The sequence below is a fragment of the Miniopterus natalensis genome, chromosome 13, assembly GCF_054644295.1.
Source record: "Miniopterus natalensis isolate mMinNat1 chromosome 13, mMinNat1.hap1, whole genome shotgun sequence".
Classification (NCBI taxonomy): Eukaryota; Metazoa; Chordata; class Mammalia; order Chiroptera; family Miniopteridae; genus Miniopterus; species Miniopterus natalensis.
The window spans coordinates 22044342-22063277 of record NC_142093.1 but is presented as its reverse complement, the minus strand read 5'-3'; the positions used below and the strand labels follow the sequence as shown (position 1 = coordinate 22063277).

Here is an 18936-nt window from a genome sequence, read left to right as displayed (position 1 = left end):
CAGACTGAAATATTGATGAGCTCACTCAGGCTGGCATGTTGAGAACAGTCTATGAGCGGGAAGGGAGAGCAGAAGCAGAACACAGTTCGCAGGCTATGTCCATCATCCAGGGGAGGGATGTAGATGATCTGAGCCGGGGGATAGCAGTAGAAGTAGGGAGCAAAGGTTAGATTCTGTTACATTTGAAGGTAAATCTGAAGGGAATTGTCCAAGGACTGGTTGTAGGGTATTAAAAAAAAAAAAGTTAAAAATGACCACAAAGTTTTTGGCTTAAGCCAGTGATTTTTAACCAATGTGCCAGGCACACTGGTGTGCCGCAAGAATTTTTAAAACATATAATACAATACCTGACTCTTTAGTCAGGGGCACTGACCTCTTTTCTCTTAAACTGTCAAGTTAAAAAATGACAACAACCGCCCAGCCAGGTGTGGCTCAGCGGTTGAGTGTCGACCTAGGATCCAGGCGATCGGGGTTTGATTCCCTGTCAGGGCACATGCCTGGGTTGTGGGCTTGATCAATGACTCTCTCATCATTGATGTTTCTATCTCTCTCTCTCCCTCTCCTTTCCTCTATCTGAAATCAATAAAGATATATCTTTAAAAAAAATGACAACAACCAACACAACAATAGCTGTCTGGTGTGAATGAATCAAAATTATATCCACTTTTTTTTTGTCAGATCAATGAAAAATATAATACATTTTTTGGTGTGCCGCGGAATTTTAGTAATTAGTTTACGTGTGCCATGAGATGAAAAAGGTTGAAAATTGCTGGTCTAAGCACTTACTGATATGCAGAAAGAACAAATTTGGATAGTGGATATTAAGAGTTAGTGTCATATGTAGTTAAGGTACATATTAGGCGTCCAAGGAGAGATGTGAAGGCTGAGAAGGAAAAGCAGTTAAGACACCAGAAGAGGTGTCTCCTGGAAGTATGTCAAGGAGGACAGCATGACTGGCCATGGCAAACGGAGCTAGTGGGCCAAGGTCGATGAGGGCTAAAAGCTGGCCGTTACATGTAGCTACGTGAGGCCTTCGGTGACCTTGGCAAGTGTGGCTTCATGAAACAGTGGAGGTAAAAGTCTGAATTGGAGTGGCTTCAAGGGGGAATAGTGAACTTTTGACAAATTTTGCAATAAAGTAAAGCAGATCAATGGGGTAGACTAGTGGAATCAAAACAGGATTTTTTTAAAAGAAAAATATACTGTCTTTAAAACACATTTGCCTACACCCTCTACTCCCTTCAATTCCTCTCACCCAGAGACAGGATTTACCAAAATGAAGTGCCCTGTTGAGCTCTCAGTGATGAAAGAAATCCCCTTCCAAGTTTCTCTGAAAACCAGGATGCCTCTCTTATTTTAAGCCCAGTCCTGTGGCTCTGAACACATCAGCCTTTCTCCTCCTGCTCAACGTCATGGCCAATTTATCACCCTTCCTTCCAAATGTCTCTTCTACACACATGAAGGAGAGGAGACGTTTTTCAGAAGAGCCAGATATTCTCCAGTAAGTAATGATGGCAAATCACAGAGTTTTTCCTAGCAACTTAAAAAAAAACATAAATAATTGAAAAATTAATGTTCTTCTCCACAGGGAAAGAGTATCTGGCATAGCAACTACAGAGATGTTAAGTACATTTTCAGTTCTCAGAAAATATACTGTGCGTCAGGTACATAATCTCTTTAGCCTATTGTGTGGAGTGAGCTATTGCGAGGGGGTCTGTCATGTCTCCATTATTACCAACCGCCATTGGTAACCTTCAGGGCTATTTGCAACTATAGTTTCCCATTTCAAATTACATTAGGCTAAAAATTAAGCCTATAACTTACACTTTGGGATGTAAATATGCAACACTGCCCATCAGCGTATTATACTGGTTAAGTTGCTTCTATACAATGTGAAGGAAAAATAAATTAAAAATATCCAACTTAGTGTAAGACCATGAGAACCACTGGCTTTGTAATTTTCTTAAAAGTCATCTCCAGTAAGGAAGTACCTGGGAGGGCCACTCATCTTGCATTGGCTATATGGTTGGGATCCAGTCAATCTCATACCAATGTTTGTGAAAAGGTCAGTTGCCTCTGTGAAGGCAACAAGTCTTTTTGAAATGGCAATTTGGGGTTGGCTCCTGGGTTCCCTCTGGTCTATGGCTTTACAAGGAGCTGCCAGTTAGAGTTGCACAATGGTTGTGAATGGTGCCTCCTAGCGTTGTGCAGTACACAACCTAAACAGCCATACACATGCAGCAGCCTTGCTTCAGGGAGCTGACATGGCTAGAGAAGAGAAAAGTAGAGTGCAGATACTTGGAGTTTCTTCCCCGACAATGGCCCTGTCTTTACTGCCACTGAGGCCCTTTCTGCTCCAGTGGACAGGGCCAAGGGCACTCAATGACCCACTGCCGCCGTACTGTTCAAAAATGGCTTACAGATGATATTGACTACTGGGTTTGCAACCATGATGCGCAAAGGAACCCACAACCCATCTGTGGACTGGCTCTACTCCTATTTGCTCAGATAAATGTTTCCTAGGTCTCCATACAGAGAGCAACAGGGTCCCATGGCAGCCAGAGAGCCTGTGTCATGCATACCACCAGCTGAGGCTGAACCACAGCTAAAGAAGTACCACAGCACCTCGGCGTTCCAGAGCCTCTCTCTCTCCCCCACATGCTTCTCCCCTCTCCTCAGAAATGCTGGCTCCACCATGGAAAGCACTCAGTTCCTGAGGTCCCTGAGGAGCTTTTGGGTCTCTCAGAGGAAAATGAAAAGGTAATAGCCTTTCCCTTGTTAATATCAGTCATATCTTACCACAGACTCTAATTACGGACTGAAGTATGTGTCTCCTGCAAATTCTTACTTTGAAACTCTTAATTCCCAATGTGATGGTGCTTGACAGGCACAGCTGACCCTTGAACAATGTGGGGGTGAAGGGTGCTGACCCCCCAGTTGAATCTGTGTGTAACTTTTGACTCCCCCAAACTCAACTACAGTCACCCCTGAGTCTCGGTAGTAGCTTCCTCCACCCATGCTGGCCCCTCCACCCCCCTTGTGGCCCCGAATTTCTACTTTATAGAGAACGAATTACCTTTAGTCAGCTCTCACAAGACCAGATTCTGTCACTTAAATGTGACTCTGGAAGGAGAGTTACCGCCTTGGTTTTCACAGCTTCCCCCGTAAGGGTCTCTGACCCTGCTGTGCTCAGTGTTCACTGAGCTGATTCTTGCTTCTGAGTTTTGGTTTTTCTTTGACACTTCCCCAGCCAGCACGGTGCCCTCTCTCCTTCCCTCTATGTCCTCAATCCCCAGGTTGTGGAGCCTTTATGAAATCTTCTCTGGTCTAATCTAATCTCCAACAAGCAGGCTCTTTTGCTACTTTCTCTCTCTTACAAGCCTGATTTATCTTGATGTGTCGACCTTTGGGATGCTTAGGCCATGCTGACCTCTTTGGGGAGCTCAGCTTTTGTGGTACTCAGGAACAACCTCTCCTGAGGGCTGCATCAGCCTATTCTTCGCCACATTTTAGCGTGTTTTTCTGAGAAGGACCTAGGAGGGAAGCCCATGCCATGACTAAAGCTGTGAACACCTGTCCTTTCTTCGAAGGTCTTTCTCTTTCCCCAGCTGCCTACTGGGCAAGAGCCAGGGGCCAGGGGAGGGGGTGGAAACCTCGATGACCATCATATCAGTTACAATACAGTCCCTTTAGACACTGGACAGGCTGACAAAAGAGGCAAAACATTATGCATTGTATCATGTGTATGATATTATAATCATGTATCATATGATGTTGTATTAGTTTGTTAGAACTGTCATAACAAAATACCACAGACTAGATGGCATAAACAACAGAAATGTATTTTCTCACAGTTCTGGTGACTGGAAGTCCAAGGTCAAGGTGCCAACAGAGTTGCTTTCCTCGCTCCTTGGCTTGCAGATGGCCACCCTCTTGCTGTCTCTTCACATGGTCCTCCCTGTGCATGTACTCCTGGGGTCTGTGTGTCCAAGTATCCACTTCCTGTGAGGACACCAGTCATATTGGATTAGGGCCTCATTTTACCTTAATTACTTCTTTAAAGGCCCTATCTCCAAATATAGCCACATTCTGAGGTACTTGGGGTTAGGCCTTCAACATATGGACTTTGGAGAGACATTTCAGCTCACAGTGATGTTAGTCCCCAATCCCATTATTAGCTTGCACTGAGATCACCCAAAAAAAGGACTGTCTCAAATTGCAGTGTGGGAGATTTCAGCTGGATGTAAGAAAGGTTCAGGCATACCCCAAATTGAAATCTTGGGGTGGAATTGACTGGGTGTGAGGGAGAAGGAACACAGGTGAAGGCAGCACCCTAGAAAACATACATTCCCATCCAGTAGGGCTATTTCTAGGACAAGACGTTAAACTGAATGATGTTTAAACATTGATTAATGTATCATCATTAATTCACTCACCAAGTCCTCACCATGTGCCAGACACCAGGAATCCAGAAGTAAACCAGTGAATGATCTTGCCCCCAGGACGACTTACGCATTTGTTATCTAAACCCCAGGTGAGATGGAAGGAGGTTTGTCTCCATGAATTTATTTCCCACTTCCTTGAATGTTAAAGAAGCCACAGATAACAGTACAGGTTTGTGCATTTCCTTGCTGGCATTTAGCAGTCCCCACACTCAGGGCAAGACCCTCTATCTGAGAGAAGCTTACATAAAAAGCATAACCTCCCCAGGTTTGGGACATCTGAAAGACCTTGCACCTTGAGCCAGCCCAGGGAAGCTGGAGACATGACTAAGCCCCACACCTGGGGCACGCAGGTGGGAAGAGGCGTGGCTGGCACCACAGTAGTCATAGCCACAAGCCATGAGGTTTGGGATCCCGTTGGCCCTGGCCTGATGCCACCGCAGCTGCAGTCAGGCAGGCAGACATTCCCAAACCAGATGCCTCTTCCCCTTGCTCCCCCACCTCCCACCAAAGCTCAGTCACACCCTCCCTGGGGAGCCTCCAGATGCCCCTGGGATCAGCTTGAGAGTACGTGGCAGCTAGAAGCAGAGGAAAGGCTGCAGGTGCCAGACACTTCTGGCTAGAAGGTGCTAGACACCTCCATCTGGAAGGTAAGTCTGCCACCCAGTGTCTAAGCAGGAGAGGTGCAGGGGCAAACGCTTTCCTTGCCCAGCCGGCTGCGCTCAGCTTATGGCATATTCTTTGGCCACCCTCAGTGAGGGCAAACCACTCTACTTTCAGAGTGGATTTGATTTTTTTAGAAACAGCTAAAAGTCATTCTAAGCTAAATGGTTACTGATGGGAATACAAACAAATACCATAGATTTTCTTCTGTGGTTTGTAACCATCTAAAGGCAGGTGACTATTTTGAAAAACAAAATATTTTTTTTTCAACTAGTGTCTTAAGGGTATTAAAAGTATAATTTTAAAGCCAACAATGTAACCATGAAATCCTACTAAAGTGCAGTTTTAGAAGAATTTAAAATACATCTTCCCCAAGAAATAAGTGTTGGTGCTGCTTTCTCCATGCCTGTCTGCTTTTGTAAGGAGGAGGAATGGCGTATTTGATTTATTCTGCTGTTGAGTAGGGAGTTGCCCATACAGCCTGATGGAGCCCAGTCTCCACTCAATCCTGGTGGCTCAGAGCTGAGTATTAAACCCAGAAACTGGGCCCTGTCTACAAGACTGTTTGTCATGGGGCCTTCTTCAGAGACTTCAGATCTAGAAGGGACACTAGGCAGGAGATCAGTTCTATTGTTGTTTCTCAAAGAAGGTGTGGAGCCTAGTGCCCACAGCAGGGTGGCAAAGGACCTGGAGTCCATCTGAGGACTTAGAGGGAGGGGCCAGGAGGTCAGAGCATCAGAGGATTAAATATTTGGTCACTTTGGTCTGTGGTTGAATGGCAACTGCTTCCCTGGAGAGGAATAGGAGAGCCAGAGGCCCAGACTGAGCCTTACTGGGGTGGGAGAGGTTCAAGAGAGCTCTCCCCACACCAGCAAAGCCAGTCCCTAGAGGTCAGACCTCAGTTCCTCAGCAGCCCTGAAATCCCTGTGTCCTGGAAAAAGGCCTCTCCTGCAACTCCTAAAAAAGAACTCCTTTATCCTGGAGCAAAAGGTAGACCCCTCTTCTTGGATACTTGCTGACTTCAACATTATCTGAGCACAAAGGGTCCCTTCAGTTGGAACAAGTCTGAACTAATCTTTTTAAATATGGAACAAGGCCAGCCAGACCCTCACTTGGCCCCGAGTGCTTGGCAACCCCATTATTCCCTTAATCAACAGTATTCTGAAGCTGGAAGAGTCCTAGCTAATAAATACAGAAGGGAAAAAACAATTTTTTAGCCGTGGCTGGGTGGCTCAGTTGGCTGGAGCGTTGTCCTATACACCAAAAGGTTGTGGGTTTGATTCCAGGTCAGGGCACATACCTAGGTTGCGGGTTCGATCCCCAGTAGAGGTGCATATGGGAGGCAACTGATTGATGTTTCTCTCTCACATCAATGTTTCTCTCTCTCTAAAATCAATAAACATGTCCTCAGGTGAGAATTTTTAAAAAGAATCTTTTAAAAATCACTAATATTCCAAATTAAATAATGAATCTAGGCAATAATCATCAATGAATGCTAAAATCATCAGAGGAAAGGTTAACAGGGAACTTTGTGGGTTAACACTACTGAAACCCACTGATCAATCTTTGCATCGTTAAAAGTGAAACAACCAGATAGTATATGCCTCATACTATCACAGCACCACTATGAAATATTCGTGCCTAAACATACTGATCTTGACTCTAAGCAAGGGCCTAAATATAACTACCAGTTTACAGGAAAGACAGAGGACAGAGGAACACATTACCTTACTTCACAAGAAAGCAATCAGACAAATACAGAATCTAAGACATTGCTCAGGACAAATGACCTGATTCATCCTCACATCAATGGCAAAGGTAGACTGCTTTATAATGAAAGAGACCAAGAGACACAACTATATGCAATAGGTGGATTTGGTAAAAACCCACTGTAAAAAAAAAGATACCTGAGATAATTGTGAAATTTAAATATGGATTGGGTTTGGATGATATTGAGGAATTATTGTTAATTTTGTTAGGTAAATAATGACATTGTAGAATGTAAAAAAAGTTATCAATTAGAGATACAAAATGAAATTATTTTAGGTGAAATGATAAGCTATCTCATATTTGCTTTAAAATACACTAGCAGAAAAAAAGGAAGGGGTAGGTGAATCAAGGTTGGAAGAATGTTGGTAATTACTAAAGCTAGGCAATGGATACCTGGAGGTTCTTTCTATTCTAATTTTGAGTACACTTAGAAATTTCCATAATAAAAAAATACACACATACACACCTTCTTGTGCCCTTAGCTCCCATGCAGATTTTAGTTCATATCATATTAAGTAAAATTCAGCCCCAGTCTGGGGTCTGGGAGGAATAGGTAGACATAGAAGAAGCAAGGAATATCCCTGGGGAAGTTCAGGAGGCTCTTCCTTCAAACATTTGAATTTGAAAGACAATTGAAAATAACAATGAGATAGCACTACACACCTATTTGAATGGCCAAAATCCAGAACACTGACAACACCAAATGCTGGCGAGGATGTGGAGCAACAGGAACTCCCGTTCATTACTGGTGGGAAGGCAAAATGGGACAGCTACTCTGAATGACACTATTATGATTGATCCATGTCATATATTTGTCGAATTCCATAGAAAGTACAAAACCAAGAATGAACCCTAATATAAACTATGAGTTTGTGTGATAATGATTGGTCAATGTGGGTTTTCCTATTGGAACAAATCTACCACTCTGGTGTGGGGGATGTTGATAATAGGGGAGGCTATACATGTGTGAGGCAGGGAGTATATTGGAAATCTCTGTACCTTCCCATCAATTTTGTTGTGACCCTAAAACTTATCTGAAAATTAAAGTCTATTAAAAAAAGACAATTGATATCATCCTTTAAAAGATAACTCTACAGTCTCCAAAATGGACAGAAGCCTCCTATGTGAGAATCTAAAAGGCTACTTCTTGGCAGTGCTGAGAACTAGCTATTAAGCCCAAACCCAGCCTCTCCTGCACACACGCATGCAAAGACACCTTCAAGGCACACATCAACAAATCAGAACATGGAGGGAAAAATGCACATATGTGCAATCACACCCACAGAGGCATACATGGATTGCACACGTGTAAACTGGCCTGAGACAAACACTAGCACAGCCACTGGGACGTGTGCAAATGTCCAAATACCCACAGGGCATGAGAATACTCCCTTCCCAGACAGTCCTGAAACAGAAATACAAATACAAACAAATGAATTTAGTAGCACTGAACATTGCTGCATGGTATACAGAAAGTCAGTCTTTGGAAATGAAGACAAAACTCTGAAATGTTCATCTCGGTACTCCTGGAATATCTCCACTAACTTGAAGATAAGTTTAAAGTTGGTCTCAAAAAAAAAAGTGTCAGAAGAAAAAAGACAGCATTTGACTTACCTGTGCTTAATTCTTCCTTACACCACACATTCCCTCTAGGAGAGCTCAGCTAAACTAAAGCCTCACTCAGTGCCCATATACTAATGACTGCCTCTCTCCTAAGCTGTAAACCTGTACATCCAACTGCTTATTGACCATTTCCTCTTGGATATTGTATTGTAGTTAAGGTACAGGCTAAGCTTATTTTTTTCTCATATAACAATTCAGAGGTAGATGGCCCAGGGCAAGGTAGATGGCACTGCCATCCTCAACATGTGCTTTTTGGTTCTGAGCCCAAGGTGGCTGCTTCAGTTCTCATCTTTTAGCCAGTGGAAGGAAGAGTCAGGAGAGTTCACACCCAGTCCTTCTAAGAGCAAGACATACTTCTCACATCCCATTGACTAGAGTTTGGTCACATGGCCACTTTCTGCAAGAGGAGCTGGGAAGTAAAGACTTTAGCTGAGTGGCCATGTGCCAGCTAAAACTATTCTTACAGAAGAGCAGAAAGGCACTGGAGGATAATCGGAAGTCAGCTATATCCCTTGATTCTTTGAACTCAATATAAATAAAAGTAAACTCGCCTTCTCCGCCCCCTCTCCCACAACTGTGCCTCTTCCAAATCCCCAGCTTGATCAATGATATCCCATTTACCCAACCACCTATGTAAGTTTGTAAGATTAAATATAGGATTCCCAGTTAAATTTGAATTTCAGTTAAAGAATCTTTTTTTAAAATCAATATGTGTCAAATACTGAATATATTTTTATTTGTTAAATCTAGCAACCCTACACCCAAGTCAGATGCGTTGGAGCCATCCTGAATTCCTCCCCCTTTTTCCACTTTTGATTGCCTTCCAAGTCCTGCTGATTCTTTTCTATATTTCTCATTCTGTCCTCTGGTCTCCATCTCCACTGTAACTTCCCTGGTTTGGGCTATTGCCATCCCTCTCTCAAAAGTTCTTCTAATTGCCCTTCTAATTGCCCTCCACTTGGCCTTCCTGTTTCCAGTCGCGTCCCTTCTAATTCATGCTATACGCAAAGGTAAACTGGTCTTTCTAAAAGGCAAACCTGACCACAGCACTCCCCTGCTTAAAATCCTTCCCTCGTTCCCCATGGCTTTCAGGATAAACTTGAGACTGATTAGCTAAGTTGATAAAGCCCTTGGTCATTTGATTTCTCTCTCCCTCTCTAGTCCCATCCCTCTCAGGCTCTAGCCCATGACACATGCCCCAGCTACATCAAGCTCTGGGAGCCCAAAAGGGTACCACACTATCCCTTTTGATGGTGTATCTCTATATGTTCTTATTCCTACCACCATCCCCACATCCATTCGACTCTTCTCCTTTGCCCAGATAAATCCTACTCATTCTATAAAAAACCCAGTTTAAATATCACTTTCTTTAAGAAGTCTTCCTAACTTACTGTTTTAAGCACATGTTTGCTTCCATGGCCCTTGACATTGTATTGTAATAGTTGACCTATCTGTGTGTTTCCCCAACTACATCATTTTAAGTTCCTTCAGAGCAAGGATTGTGTCTTGTCTGTTTAAAGTCAGCAACTGATCAGCACTAGTAAACAATTAATAAATGTTTATTGGGTGAATGATGGTTCTTTACCTTAAAATGTTCCTACTCCCATCCCTGGCTGATCCAGCATGTCGTAGTTGGATACTCTCCTCTACTTCCAGATGTGGGCCTTCCTACCTATTATATCTTTATCCTCACTGAAACTCTGGGCTTTGATTCCCATGGCTCAACTGAGGAATGAAAAAGTTTCTTGTCCACCCCATTATACTCCTACCTAACAGATGTGGAATAAAGAAATGACACCTTACCAAGTGAGGCCCTAGCCAGTTACCCACTCACGCTGAGTTTCAGATTATGATACCAGCTGACACCAGGCAGCTGTTATAGGAGAGATTTTCGCCTGCCCTCCCAACCCCCATGACTTGCCCCCAGCCCTCCCTCATCCCTTGAGGAACAACTTCTCTTTTTTTGTTTTGAGCCACAGCAGTGTTTAGCAGGAGCAGGCATCCATGCCTTGTTTGAGCTGTGATCTAACACCAGCTGACAGGTGGGTTTCGGGGGTGTCTCTGGGGCTGTGGCCTGTTTAGTGGATTTACCACTCTAAACTCAATTACAGGAGACTTTCACGCTCCATAGGCAATTCCAATCCCTTTTTGATAAAAACTCTGGTGAGTAAATAAGTCATGATGGTGATAGGGGCTGCCATTTAATATTCATTGAAGTACACATGTTTGGAAATTGGAAGCAGAGTTTAATCCATTTTCATATTTATATCAACATGAAGCTTTAAAAAGGATCCCTCCTTTTCTCCAGCATTCTTGTCAATTTCTCATTTGGAAAGCTAAAGGTAAACTGGACATACATTTAATTTTTTTTAAATTAGAAATATCTAAAGTTATAATTATTAAAGTGTGAGTTTGAAATCTGTTAAATTTCAACTCAGAACCAATTCTTGCATTTCATTTGAACTCCTGGGAGAGGTAGGTAACAGATAAGTCACTGCTATTTCTGAGAGCTAGATTTTTGGGTTTAACTTTGCAGTGAGAACTCAGCGAAAAGAGGAGGTTAGGAATATGCTGGCCTCAGCCCCAAGATCTTAAAATGCAGGGGAATGTTTAATAGCCATCCCAAGTAAGTGCAAAAGCACCCCTTTTAAAATAAAGGTAAAATTCAAAAAATAACAAGCGTTCACGCTCACCATTAAGCTACAGAACTGTTCACTGAGGGCGCTGAAATCTGGGGAGGAAGAATGGACACAGTGAGGGTGCGGAGGACTGTTGTGCTGTCCCCTCCAGCACACTTTTTTTTTTTTAAATGTGAATGAATGTTTAAGTACGGTGCTATGGTTGAAGGCATCTCTTTTAATAATGCAGCACACAGCTTCCTGAGGGGACAGCAGTTGATTTGGAAACAGAATATGGTGCACTCTATATTCCCCTCCCCGAGGAAGGCTGGCTGACTGATAAGTGCCATAAGCTACCACGGGGACTCATTCTGTCACATCAACTTGCTGAAAAGGCCCCGTGCGGAATCTTCTCCAGTCTCCGGGAGCTGATGTGAGCAGACACATGTGACATTAGACAGTGCAGCAGGCCTGGCAAGAAGGAAAAATTCACCATCCACCGACAAGGTGGTCTTTAGATGACAAGAATAAAGAAATCGGTGCTGATTTGTTAATGTAACAACTTGGAAAAGTATGCTTTAAAAAAAAAAAAAAGCTGCTCTATAGGGGAGAGAGACTCAAAAGAAAAGGAAGGCAGTAACAGTGCTTGGAAGCTTTCTTTGGGCTTTCTGTACCTTCTGGGGATTGCCTTTTCTCCTGGTCCTTCTTCTAGGCTGGGCTATCTTCAGTTTGGAGAGTGAGTCCCAGACTTTGTCATTCTACAAGCCACTGCTCCACCTAAAGCTGAATAAAGTAAAAGAGAAGGAAAGGAAAAGCAATGAAGAGGGAAAATATTCTGTGTCTTTGCCTTACTAGAATACATGACATCTTCCCTATTTCAGATGGATGATCACCTAACTTTGTGAGAACTGTTATCTGTCTGATCTTGGTGCATTAGTCCTGGAGGAAAACTACAGTGATTATTACCTGGGAAGAGATATGGTGATACGAGGATGTTACCTCTGTGTCTGATACAAAATAAAGTAGATGTCTGTAACTGGATCACGTATTTTAAGAATTAAACAGCATTATAGGGGAAAGATAGTTATTAATATCAGATAGACAAATTGGACATTTGCCACACCTGGTCTTCTCCTTCCCCCCAAACCTATTCCTCTTGATATTCAATTTGTTTTTAGACACCTAGATTTTACCTTTCTTATCTTTACATTGACTTTTCCTGGGATACTTCTATAATATTAAAGGGTGGAGAGAGGAGGCAACTGGAAGAATAGAGGGAAGGTAAAGTCACATTGGTTCTTTCGATTCTCACAATTTTGCTATGGGAATTCCTCCTAGAAAACTTTCTTAGAAATTTCCTGCTTTGAGGATTCTACTGAAAGACTTTCTGTGTAGCACAGGCCAATTACTTATTTACTCTACTTCCTTAGGTGACATGGGAGGGGATTCATTTTTTAATGTACTCAACAAGCATTTCTTGAACAAGCAGAAGAAATAAAAGTCCAATCTTTATAGATATTGCCAAATTGTCTTCCAAAAAAGTTGTACTAATTTGCTTAGTGTACTGATGAATAACTGTTTCCCTATGTCCCGAGGAGAGAGAGAGAGGGAGAGAAACATTGATGTAAGAACGGAACACTGAGCAGCTGCTTCCTGCACACCCCCTACCAGGGGTTGAGCCCACGCTGGGGCATTCAAGATTTGATTCTCTGAATTTACCCTTGAATCTAAGTTAGGATAGTGGCTTCCAAAAGTTGTTCTGTAGCCCCAACCAGTAGCTCAGTTGGTTAGAGCATTGTTCCAATACACCAAGGTTGTGGGTTTGATCCATGGTCAGGGCACACAGAAGACGCAACCAATGAATTCATAAATAAGTGGAACAACAAATCGATATTTCTCTCTCTCTCTAAATCAATTAAAAAAAAATGTTGTTCTGCTCAATCTCAGAAGCTGCTGGGCAGACAGGCAGGAATAGACAGAAGATGGAAAAACAGGCCTCTGCTTTCCCTTTCAACCAGAACTATTTCAACTGGATCAGTTTAAGTGTTGAGATACACATGAGATTTTATTTTTAACAAAGAAGTCTGCTGTTAAAGAAAGTTTGGAAATAAAGAACTCTTGGAACCAACTTTTGTGTTCTACCCTACTTATAGCCACCCCCCTCCACTGGACTTGGTCTAGATTTTCTCAGTTAATTTTTTTAATGTATATTTTAGTGAGATATCTAAAGTTCATTTTTTAATAAGGTGGAGTATAAGTAAATAATTAAGTAAATAGAAAATTGTTAGCATTTGCCTCATAGTGGAAACAGTGATTGAGCTCACCCAGGGAGAGTAGGCAAAATGTGAAGAGAGAGGGCCAAGGATGGAACCCAAAGAACAGCAAATTTATGTTGTTGGCTGAGGAAGGAAAAGCCAGAGAAAGAAAACTAGGAGAAGATTCAAGGAAGAGGAAGTGGTCAGCAGTGCCTCAGAGTAGAAAGAGGTAACAGAGATCAAAACCGACAACAGTCATCGGGTTTAACAAGAAATTAGTGGGGACCTTCCCCGGAGCATTTCGGCAAAGGTGTGCGGGCACAGGCTAGAGGGCATGGGTAGACCAGGGGTGGGAAATGAACTAATGGAGTCAGGCCTTGCAAAAGCTTGACTGAGAAAAGAATTAGAGAAAAGGTGGCTGAAGGGGGACATACAATGGGGAGCAGTGTGGTCTGTCTTAGTATTTAAAGCTAGAATAGACAGAAACATGTTTATAGGCTGAAGGAAAAGTTCCAGGAGAGAGGGAGAGATTAAAAGTACAAAAGAGGAGGAGACAGTAATGGACAGAGCAGGGTGGTGGAGCAGTGATGAGGGTGGAATCCAGACGGAACCACGAGGGATCCACTTGAGGTCATTGAGAATGGCTGGCAAGCAGGTGCTATATTAGTTCCCGAGCCGATTTAAAGGTCTTCCATCCACTGTATGACTCCTTTAGAAATACTGAGGGATCACTGGGCGGGGAGGGAGTGAGGAACGTGCCCTCACACTTTGACCAACCTCACTCTGCCAGCTGGGCCTCAGGTCCTCCTCATTCTAACCCAGGGCCTCCAGTGCAAGCCCAGAGATGAGAAACAGAGCAGGTATCTTTTTAAAATGATGATAATATTCCCATTCTCTGCTCACCCTGGAGGCTTATTTTGAAAATCACAGTGATTTAACTTGTTAACAGTTTAATTCACTTTTAAAAGATTAACCAGACCAATTATTCATCAGGTTTCACCATCTTTGTCAGACTCAATAAGGATCCTTTGTTACAATGATTAATGTGTTTTAATTGTAGCTTCTCTCAGAGCAATAATTCGATTGCACAGTATTTGAAGAATCTATGGAAATCTTGGAAATGCTTTGACAGCTGAGCTATTCTTGGGAAATGAAAGTAAAGGAATATATGTAACTAACAAAAAGTGTTGTATAGCACACCATTAATATGGATTTTCCTTCTCCGACAGACCTTGCTCTACTATAGTCCATGAAGCTACTTGCCATGCTTGTCAACTTGTCATCTGGGAACTCTCAGGAAGTAGAGATCAATTAACACAGGTCACTGGACTTTCTGGAGTTTGTGCTCTCAAACATGCTAATAGTAATCATGGCAAATATACCTATGTCACAGGGAAAGTTTATCAAATTAGCCAGTGCCCATAAATAATCATCCAGTTAAGTCACTGGATTCTGTGTTGACCATTCTATTTTCTAACCGATGCTTTATCTTCATTCAACTAGTGGCTGTTGTCCAAGTTAAGGATTTTTACAACATCAAAAAGGTGTCTGTAGAACCTGGTAGAAAGATGAATTGTATGGGGCTAGTACTAATTTTGAACTTAAAATGCATTAATGTTATCATTTTTTAAAGCACAGTGGTTCTAAGAGCTTTGGAGTCAGACAACATCTGGAGTTTATTCTTGGCTCTACCACTTATTAGCCAGGCAATCTTGGGGGAAATTAGCAGTACTTGACCTCCCTAGCCTTAGTCTTCTCATCTCTAAAGTAGGTTTAATAATACCTACCTCATAGTAAGGATTAAAATGAGGTATCACATGTAAGACCTAGCACAATGCCCAGATTATAGTAAACATATCATAAATATAATAAATAAAGGATCCACTGCTAGCTCACATCAGCAGGTAACAGGAGGCCAGATATCCTGGCTAGGAAATATCCCAAGTTCCCCTTGTCTTTATTACCTTGTGAGTGATAAACACATAGAAGTGAATCAAGTTCCCAATAGCCATTGGGTCACTTGTGTTCAGGTATGATAACCAATTCACAGGATGGTTCACAGGGAACCCTGAGCAGTGGCACAGCCTTGACCATCAGAGTTGCCCCAGGAAGGTAAAATATAATATGATATGAATATGCAGTGTGGATACAAGTGTTCAGTGTGGATAACTGAGTCTGCTTTCCCAGCAGAGAAACACAGTAGTACACATAGATAATGGCTATACTGATTAAAATGTATGTTTTGAGGCAGAAAATGATTCCCTACATTATAGTTGGACTGAGAACTGGCATATCAGGCTAAAGCTTAACGCAAATTAAACAAATGAGTAACAAACCCTTCTGGAGAGGAGCTTATAATGGAAACACTGAAGGGATAAAATTATGATCTGGATTTTGATCACTATATTCTATTGAAGACACCTCCAGTATATAGTAGTTATGTAAAAGATCTGTATACTGTTGTCAAATGGCATTTTTATTTTTATTTATTTATTTATTTATTTATTTATTTATTTATTTATTTATTTTTAAAAATATCTTTATTGATTTCAGAGAGAGGAAAGGAGAGGGAGAGAGACAGAAACATCAATGATGAGAGAGTCATTGATCGAGCCCACAACCCGGGCATGTGCCCTGACCAGGAATCGAACCCTGATCGCCTGGGTCGTAGGTCGACGCTCAACTGCTGAGCCACGCCCGGCCAGGCCCCAAATGGCATTTTTAAAAAGCATTAAGGTAAAGTTAATTTTTAAGAGTCTCAAAAACCACAGTGATGATGAAAGGAAGAAGCCAACACTGTATTCTCTTTGCTACAAAGTAATTCAAGAGAGGAGAGGGGAGGGAAATAACTGGTGGCAATCCACTCAGGTCCTGTCTTTTTTCCCTTCGCTTCTAAGGTTCTTAGCCTTCGTAATCTACGTTGAAGGTCTACTTGAAGGACTGATGCTCAAGCCTAGCCTGACAGAATTTCCCCACATAATTAAACTCAGCAAATGCTTATGAATTGCCCTGTAGTACATACAACATAAGTCACAATTACTGCTCTCAAGGGAAGTCCAATGTAGTGTAAGAGATAATCCAAAGTACCAATGTCCAAATATGCAAAGCTATGTATTGTAGATTCTACTGGGTCTTAAGGCTTCTTATTTAGTTGGGAGATTAGGAAAAACCTATGAAAACAAAAGGGCTTAAAATATGGGTGAAATATTCAGGAAGAGACAAAGGTAATGAGTGCTTAGGGCAAGCCAGGCAGAGGGAACAGCGAGAACTATGGTGCAGAGGCCCATAAGGTCCAATTTGGGCAAAGAACTAGACAAGAGAAGTGTAACCTACCCATGGGTGACAGTCATTAGTATGCAGTCATCCTGGAGAGAAATAACTGAAAAACGATCCCATGAATGCCATGCTAAAGACTTAGAACAACCAGGCTGCATTTCCACTGAAGTGTTGTATCAGAAAGTAGCCCCGCCAGAATTGTGTTAATGTCTCCAATAAGAGCAAAACTGATAATGCCCCTCAGTGACAGAACTGTCCCTCTTGCAGAAAAGGAGATGTGCTGCAGATGCTTTTTATAGGTTCTCAATCACTTTACACATTTCTTTCCTTCTTAACCAAAGAACACTACTCTATCCTGTCTCCAGCCCCTGAGATGCCATTTAGGCCCAACCTCAAGCTAAGCCTGAGAAGTATGCAGATGATAAATAAATAAATAACCCAAAATACACTCATAGAATTAGGCCAACCAGCCCTGCAGTCTTTTGTTACTTTGTCCTGTTCTATCTTTGGCCTTAGCAGGAGGCAAGCTGGGGGCCTCAAACTAGGGATAACTGGATGGTCTTAAGGTGCACAATATTATGGACAACTGAGATCCATGTTTTGGTATTCAGGAAAAGTTGACTTCAGAAGGGCGAAAATGCCACTTTAAATCTCTCTATCTTCTTCTTCCAGGGTCCTCAATATTTGTAGAAAGAATTCTTTTCAATTTTCTGAAAGAACTGAGTTTTTTGTGTGCATATGTATGTGTACATGTGCACATATGCATACATCTGTACAGCAAGTCTCTAAAGAGAGCGCCTATGGGGCTCTTCTCTCCCTAGTTGAAATCCAAAGAAAGGGCATCTAGGCAGAAATATTAGTCTTTGAAATTCACCAAAAGATTGCATTCCACTGGTTTGGTGTGGCAGATACACTACATTAAGTCTTAACTCGTCTGTAGGGAGATGCAGCAGGTCGCCAAGGCATCGCTGTCCGTGGTGCTGACACATCACTGAGCTAAGTAGACATGGTTGTTTCTCTTAACTCTAAGGCACTGGTGAATTGAAGGTCCTTGTGAGCTCTTATGTCAAAATGCTCATAGCTGTATGCATTTTCTTTTCTTTCTTTGGATACCAATACCTTTTAATGTTCCCACTACGTTTTTCCCCAGAAGATTCATAACAAAAATACATGGAACTTAATGTGAGTTTCAATACTTTGGGGTGATTACAAAAATCTAAACAAGATAAGTCCATAAAGTATGATCCTTCTTGTGGGGCAGAACCTTCCATTCCACTAAGCAGAGAGAACCACAAGTGCCTACTGTTCTAATTTCAGAGACTGGCAGACTTGGGAGACAAAACAAGTTAAAAACAAACAAACATAGCATGTGCTGGTAAGGGTGTGGAGAAAGGGGAACCTTGGCACATTGCTGGTGGGAATGCAGACTGGTGCAGCCACTATGGAAAACAGTATGGAGGTTCCTCAAAAAATTAAAAATGGAGCTGCCTTTTGACCCAGTGGTCCCACTTCTAGGAATGTATCTTAAGAATCCTGAAACACTAGTCAGAATAAATGCACCCCTATGTTCATAGCAGCACAATTTGTAACAGCTAAGATCTGGAAACAGCCCAAGTGCACATCAGTAGATGAGCAGGTAAAAAGCTGTGGGACAGCCCAGCCTGGCATGGCTTAGTGGTTCAGCATCGACCCAGGATCCGGCCGATCCAGGTTCGGTTCCCGGTCAGGGCATATGCACGGGTTGCGGGCTAGGCAGCTGATCAATGACTCTCTCATCATTGACGTTTCTCTCTCTCTCTCTCACCCTCCTTTCCTCTCTCTGAAATCAATAAAGATATATTAAAAAAAAAGCTGTGGGCCATTTACACCATGGAATACTATGCAGCTGTAAAGGAGGATCTCGTACACTTTGGGACAGTATGGGTGGACCTGGAGAATATTATGCTAAGCGAAATAAGCCAGTCAGAGACAGACAAGTATCACACGATCTCACTTATATGTGGAATCTAAAGAACAAATAAACCAATGAACGAAATAGATTCAGTGACATAGAAGCACGGAACAGATTGACGAATCTCAGAGGGAAGGTGGGGTGGGGGGGTGGGGAGAGATTAACCAAAGAATTTATATGCATATATGCATAACCCAAGGACACAGATAATAGTGTGGTGAGGGACTGGGGAGGGAGGTGGGGGTGGGGAGGAAGGGTTAATGGGGGAAAAGGGGGGCATTTGTAATATTTTCAACAATAAAGATAAATTTAAAAAGACGCACACACAAATAAAACAA

At 42.3% G+C, this 18936-nt stretch overlaps 1 long non-coding RNA gene across 2 annotated transcripts in view; it reads right to left on the bottom strand.

Annotated features, from left to right (window-relative positions):
- Nucleotides 1–18936, bottom strand: part of LOC148091623 (uncharacterized) — a 108374-nt gene that overhangs the window by 76154 nt on the left and 13284 nt on the right. For both annotated transcript variants that reach the window (XR_015715518.1, XR_015715519.1), the window contains exons 2-3: nt 11791–11899; nt 3853–4002 (exon numbers count right to left, since the gene is read on the bottom strand). This is a non-coding gene — a long non-coding RNA (uncharacterized LOC148091623). The remainder of the gene's footprint in view (nt 1–3852; nt 4003–11790; nt 11900–18936) is intronic.